Below are 6,109 nucleotides of genomic sequence, written 5' to 3' on the forward strand. Positions count from 1 at the left end.
ATTTATTTTTTACCAACCATACATTTAAAAAGATTATTTTCCCCTTTTCCTATCTTTCATTGGACAAATGCAAATCTATTTTGCTGGAATGAAGTTGTACATTTCTATTTCTAATTTTCTGGTGGTGTTCCCTAATTATTAAGACTCATTGTTTCCCCAGCAATTTCTAAACTGTGTACGTTTCCTCCCCATGCCCTCTCCTCCCTCATCCCGCACCCCTTGCACATCGATCTTAGTTCCCAAGGGGCTCACTGCTCCCAGCTCCTGTTTCCAAGCAGTTGCCGCGCCCACTCCAATCCCTTGGGCCAGTCCTCTCGTTCTCGGCCCCAAAGCCCTCCCACCTCCCCGCCTCCCAACCCGGCGACCCCGCCCCTCAAGGAGCAGTGCTCTGGGGCTGCCTTCCCAAGGGTTGCTGTCGGCTAGGAGGGCTGACTCTCCGGGCCCTGCTCCCGTTTCGTGCCGCTGCTCCCTGTGGCTCGCCCTGGGACCTACTGCCCCACAGACTGCCGCTTCTGCATGTCCTACCCGCCCCCTCCCTTCCTAAAGGAGCTCTCGAGGGTCCCGATACACGGAAGCCTGGTCTGCCCCGCGCAGCCTCCCCCATCCCCAGCATGGCCGTCCTGGTCTCTGACATCTTTTGTTGAAAAAGGGAGAGAACGTCAGGCTCACACAAGGCAGGATTGAGCAGTGGTGGCTGAAGAAAGAGCGGCAGCTTGAATTTCAGTTTTCTTATGAGGAATTTTCCAGAAAAGGTATCTTCACTGTGAAATAGGTATAGTAAATATCGATCTTGTCCTGGTAGTAGCGCTTGGCTATGGTTTTTCCTTCAGGTTTTACAGTACTGTACAGAGGGGGCCAGTACCAGTCTTTCAAAGGGAAGGTGCTTTGTTGGTAAAGATATCGATTGCCTCCTCTTGGACTAACGGTCACACTGATGAATATGGGTGTTTAAAAAAAAAAAAAAGTCTGTTTCTCACATGAATGAAAAGGAAATTTCCTTTCGTCTATCTCAGGCTCCCTTCAAGAGTAAAGTCAAGGTTACTTAACTTGCAAAATTAAATACTGACCCCATTTCAAATGAAATAAAATTCATTGCTTGATCAGCATCCCCTTGGAGCAGTTTATATTAATGGAATTATCTTTTATTACCCCAGTAAATTGATTTAGGATGATACAGTTTATCTAAAAAGCAATAATATTTACAGGTCCTGAAATTAAATGCTAAGGGAAAACATGATTTCTTTAAACCGGGTAGGGGGACAAGCCTAAGGGAGTTTTACTCTAATGTCTACCAAGTTCAGTGGATCTTCAGCTTGATCTCGGCTTGATCGTTCTTGCATGAGCTCTGCTTTGCCTATGATTCCACTCTGAGCTCACTGACCACGACAGCACGAAGCAGAAGGTAGCTCATATCTTCTACCCAAGACTGGGTGTGGTTTATGAGCGGCTGGAATAAGTAGTTCAGAGGATTTGAGGAGCGGATGGCCCACGTGCTGTGTGTCTTCCCCTAGTGACCAATGTGCTGAAGTTCCTATGGTTCAAGGCAGTTGCTAAGTTTTAAATTATCAGCAACAAGGTAAAGCTCACTCATGTGAACACATCCTGTGTGTACAGCACCAATTCTAGAAGCTTGACATGTGAAAAGATATGATACACTTTATACCCAGAAAGAGTAAGACAAGATCTTAGGAATAAGATAGGAAAAAAATAAAAACAAAAGGTGCATATATTGTGTCAAAACGGTGCTGTAAGCTAATAAGAATTATAAAAACTTACAGAATGAGGTAAAATTAATGTTTTCCAAAGTGTGTGTTCCTCTCAGCTAATCCCACAAGGTGTTTAAAGGATTCTGACATCAAAATAAATTTGGAAAATGCTACTCACTGTATCCCAGCTGTGATCTTTTAAAGGGACCTGATAAGACCTATCATAAATAAACTTGTTTAACCCAGAGTTTACCAAATGTATTTATATATGGAATCTTTAAAAACTATTATTAGTAGTATAAAAGCTATTAAAAATAAGCTGTGGAACACACTTTCTGAAACACTGTTCTAGAATTACCGTTCTATATGGCAATGAGAAGCTCATGAGTGACCCTGAGGGAACCTGTCAGAATGGTAGGATTAAATCGTTATTAAGATGAAAGAATAAGGTGAGAAAGTGATAACAGTGATTATAACCTGTTAGCTGGAGTTCCCAATGAAAGAAATAGATGAGATGAAATTCAAGGGGGTGTGAGGGTTGTTATGTGTCAACTTGGCTGGGCCATGGTACCCAGCTATTTGGTCAAACATTACTCTGGATGTTTCTGTGGAGGTATTTTTTGGATGAGATTAACATTTAAGTCAGTGGACTTTGAATAAAGCAGATTATCCTCCATGAGCAATGTGTCTATTAGAACATTTATATATGTGATTTGCATTATGGCTTTTTTTTGGACAGTGCTGATCGAAACTGTTAAATAGCAACCAAAGTTCTCAGTATCATTTAAGAAAAAAGGCCCATCATCAGACAATACAGTGCAGACGGTAAGAAGAGGAAGTGCTGCAGAGATTCAGAGAATGCCATAAATGACCTTGGGTCCTGTCCTTGGGCCAGACTTTTTTTTTAGAAATTGTTACTTCGTTGTTTTTTTTTTTTTTTTTTGGCTGTGTCAGGTCTTAGCTGCAGCACGCGGGATCTTCGTTGAGGCATGCGGAATCTTTAGTTGCGGTACGCGGGCTCTTCGTTTTGGCGTGCAGGTTTTCTCTTCTCTAGTTGTGGCGTGCGGGCTCCAGGGCGCGTAGGCACTGTAGTTTGCCGCACCGCGCGCAGGCTCTCTTGTTGAGGCGCATGAGCTCAGTAGTTGTGGCTGTGGCGCGTGGGCTTAGTTGCCCCGAAGCATGTGGGATCTTAGTTCCCTGACCAGGGATCGAACCCGCTTCCCCTGCATTGGAAGGCAGATTCTTTACCACTGGACCACCAGGGAGGTCCCTGGGGCAGACTTTTTAATGTTTACTCTGCTGATCCCATAAGCCTGTACCTCAAGGCTTAGTTGAAATGTTATAGAATGAATTTATGTTTGAGTGAGTCATCCCAATTTCATAGCTTTTTAAGCAGAATGCCTTACACTGTGTATATCTTCAAGGTTTTCAAAATACTTGCACATTCATTATCTCATTTAATCTTCCTAATGATCTGGGAGGAAGGTAGAGCAGGTTATCCCTATTTTACTGGTGAGGAAGTTGAGGCTTGAAGAGTCTGTGTGATGCAAAGAACATTGGAATTAAGGATGCTGTAGAACGGTGACTCCGAGTGATCAAATACTATGAGGTCCTGGAAAGTACACTGGATTTGGAGTCAGAAGGCTCAGTTCTTCCCAGATTGATGGCTTTAGACAGATATTCTTACCTGTCTACCTAAGTTTCATTTGTTCAACTGTAAAATGGGATAATCAGAGTACCTATCCCAGAGGGTTGAGGTGAGCATTAATTGAGATAATCCACGTAAAACACTTGACACAGTAACTAAATCCCAGGAATCTCTTGGTATTTTTTTTTTTCCACACACACACACTGTATTTTATTTTTACAAGAGATAAACTGACACCAAGCATTGTAAATGGATGACCACAACAAAAGCAACAATGATTACAGTTACCAAACACGAAACACACTCGTAGTATGTCATAATATTGACATTCAGTCCAGTAATCCACTGTAACAGCTCCTTTACTTTGCAGTGATAATTGATTTGTATATTTTTTGCCTAATTTAACTCTTAGTAGTAGTATGAAATTATATTTTAGTATTATTCAAATTAAGGGTAAACACCTAGGTGTAGCAAGGTTCTAATACCGTCCTTTAGTACTCCAGTCTAGGAGGTTATCCTTCTAAATGCTTTGCAAAACACTGCTCTGTATATCCGTTTAGTTGATAATAGAGGTTCCATTTAGAATTACAGGCATGTAATTTGCAGGCATGACAACAGGATTCAGAGAGTTATAAATGAATACGCCTCATTTTCTAAATGGAAATGGAACTTATTAAGATAAATTATCTAATACTTGGATATGAGGCAAAAAAAAAAAAAAAGTGGGTGGCATGTCCTTTCAGTGACATGGGAGTGAAGGCTATGCTAGGATTAGCCAGGGTAATGTACTTCAACTTGCTGCTTATCCTTGGTTTAAGTTTCCAGACTTAGTGATGATGCATGTTAACTTGTAGACTTTTTTTTTTTCCTGGTAGAAGTGCAGATTTCTGCCTAGTGGAACAGACAACCCCCAAAGTTATAGTTTAAACAGTTTTGTGTTTCACCCAGCAATCTCATTCTCCTATAAAGAAATACCCTAGCTCCACAAATGCTCTTTGAACTGGGCAGGGCATCTTACTAGTTCCCTCATTGAGTGAATTGAATAAAATCTTTGACATGCGCCATCTAGAATGTGCCCCTGGATTCACCCCCTCTCAGGTTCACAGTCTGTGCTGTTGTTCAATGTCTGAAAACACCTGCCTTGTGTCTTTTGTCCAGTTTCATAGTTGTTTACAGAAGAAGGGCTGGCCCAGAATCTGTTACTCCTTCATGCTGGAAGCAGAAGCCAATTACTCTTATATTAGAGATGAGGAAACAGAGGAATGGAAAGGTTTAGCAACTTGTCCAAAATCACGCAGCAGTTTAAATGTTGGAGCTGGAATTCAAGCCTAGACAGTCTGACTTCAGAGCTGCTCACTTAATTACTGTGCCGTGTAGCTTCTCAGAAAAATGGCTTTATATATACATGTAAAATGTTTTGTCTGGTGTCAGGAAACAGTAAGTCCTCAATGAAGTCTAGCTATATTATTCTTTAAAACTCTAAAGCTCAGTATAAATGTGTTCTTAGCCCAGTGCTTAGAAGCAGAAGATGGTGGGTAGGACAAAAGTACCACCACATGAGTTGGTTTTCTTGATTAGTACTAACCTTTATTACCGTCCTACCATTAGCAAATGAAAAGAGGGCATTTGCTTAAGTCCTTATTGCTTAAGTCCTTTTTATTTGCATGAACCAAATATTAAATCCTTAGTCTGCTTTATTTTGCCATTAAAATCTATCTTTATTCATTAGAAATATAGAGCAAAACAAAACAATCCAAGCAATAAGACATAGATGGTACTCCTATCAATTTCTGAATTTCAAATCAATAAATACTGTGCAGTAACACACCCATCTGGCAGTGAAGGAGATTGCAGTGGAATGAAGGTACAAGCTCATGAATAGGAATGCAAATATTTGTAATAGCACCCAGCACTGAATCTACCATCTATTTATTTATTTGTTTATTTATTTGTGTGTGTATGTATGTATATATGGCTGCGCTGGGTCTTTGTTGCTGCGCGTGGGCTTCTCTCCAGTTGTGGTGAGCGGGGGCCACTTCTCGCTGGGTGCGCGGGCCTCTCACCTTGGCGGCCCCTCCCGTCGCAGAGCACGGGCTCCAGGCGTGCGGGCCCCAGCAGTCATGGCTTGCGGGCTCTAGAGCGCAGGCTCAATAGTTGCGGCACACGGGCTTCAGTAGTTGTGGCTTGTGGGCTCCAGAGCACAGGCTCAGTAGTTGTGGTGCATGGGCTTAGTCGCTCCGCGGCATGTGGGATCTTCCCAGACCAGGACTCAAACCCATGTCCCCTGAACTTGCAGGTGGATTCCCAACCACTGCGCCACCAGGGAAGACCCTACCATCTAATTCTTAATTTCCAATCTACTACCCAAATTTTTCATCTCATAAAAAAATTTATAAGGGAGACATTTTAAAACCCATGTCTTTCTTTGGCTTTAGCCCATATACTTAAATATTTAGTTTGCCTCTGTCTTGTGCCTCTTTTTTCCTGAGATATATGTGAAATTTCCCCAAGCTTCAGTTATATCTTACTAGCACAAAATGCAACAGACACATTGCAGTTATCCACTCACTCTGATCAGCATAGGAAGGACAACTAGCTTGTTCTGGTCTTCTTCCCATGACACCCACTCTCACCTCATACCAGACAAGCAGACACATATGCCATCCATCAACTTTGACCTCTCTGAATAGCAGCTGCCAGATCTTCATTGCACGTTCTCTGTAGATGGTTAGAATTGATAAGTTTGAACCTAAAT

At 42.0% G+C, this 6,109-nt stretch overlaps 1 protein-coding gene across 8 annotated transcripts in view; it reads left to right on the forward strand.

Moving 5' to 3' along the window:
- The window catches only part of PJVK (pejvakin), a 54,446-nt gene that overhangs the window by 16,286 nt on the left and 32,051 nt on the right, over positions 1 to 6,109 (forward strand). For 3 of the 8 annotated variants that reach the window (XM_082466797.1, XM_082466793.1, XM_082466801.1), the window contains exon 1: positions 368 to 752. The exons of 3 other annotated variants lie outside the window; for them this stretch is intronic. The gene's annotated coding sequence lies outside the window, so the exon portion shown is untranslated. Of the gene's footprint in view, positions 1 to 367; positions 773 to 6,109 lie in introns of those variants that run through there. 2 more of the 8 variants (XM_082466800.1, XM_082466791.1) reach the window with 1 other exon arrangement.

Source organism: Balaenoptera physalus, assembly GCF_965194825.1.
Source record: "Balaenoptera physalus genome assembly, chromosome: 6".
NCBI lineage: Eukaryota > Metazoa > Chordata > Mammalia > Artiodactyla > Balaenopteridae > Balaenoptera > Balaenoptera physalus.